A 635-nucleotide genomic window follows, 5' to 3' on the forward strand; every position below is an offset into this window, starting at 1 on the left:
TGCCTTTATTGCCCAGAATTGCCTTTGCTATTCTAGGTCTTTTCCAGTTCCAGATAAATTTTAGGAATGATTTCTATATGCCTGTGAGGTATGAGAGTGGTAGTCTGATAGGGATTGCATTGAATCTGTACAGCAATTTTGGAAGTATGGCCATGTTCAAAATGTTGGTTCTTCCTATTAAGGAGCATGGAATATCTTTCCAGTTTCTGAAATCTTCTATGATCCCTTTTTGCAGAATACTGTAATTTTTGTTGAAAAGATGTTTGACTTCTTTAGTTAGATTAATTCAAAGGTATTTCATTTTCCTTGCTGCTACTGTGAAATTTATTGTTTTTATAATTTCCTTCCCCGTGTGTTTGTTCTCTGTGTAGAGGAATCTTACTGACTTTTGGGTATTGACTTTATAACCTGCTGTGCTACTGAATTCCTGTATTAATTCTAGTAGCTTTTTGGAAGAGTTTTCTGGGTCTTCTCAGTATAGTATCATGTCATCTGCAAATAAAGATAATTTAATTTCTTCTTTGCCAATTTTTATTCCTTTTATTTCTTTTTCTTGTCTAATGGCTGTAGCTAATGTTTCCAGAACTATATTGAGTGGGAGTGGTGATAGAGGACATCCTTGTCTTGTACCCGAT

The sequence above is a fragment of the Octodon degus genome, unplaced genomic scaffold (assembly GCF_000260255.1).
Source record: "Octodon degus isolate 3935 unplaced genomic scaffold, OctDeg1.0 scaffold00115, whole genome shotgun sequence".
In the NCBI taxonomy this organism is placed as follows: domain Eukaryota; kingdom Metazoa; phylum Chordata; class Mammalia; order Rodentia; family Octodontidae; genus Octodon; species Octodon degus.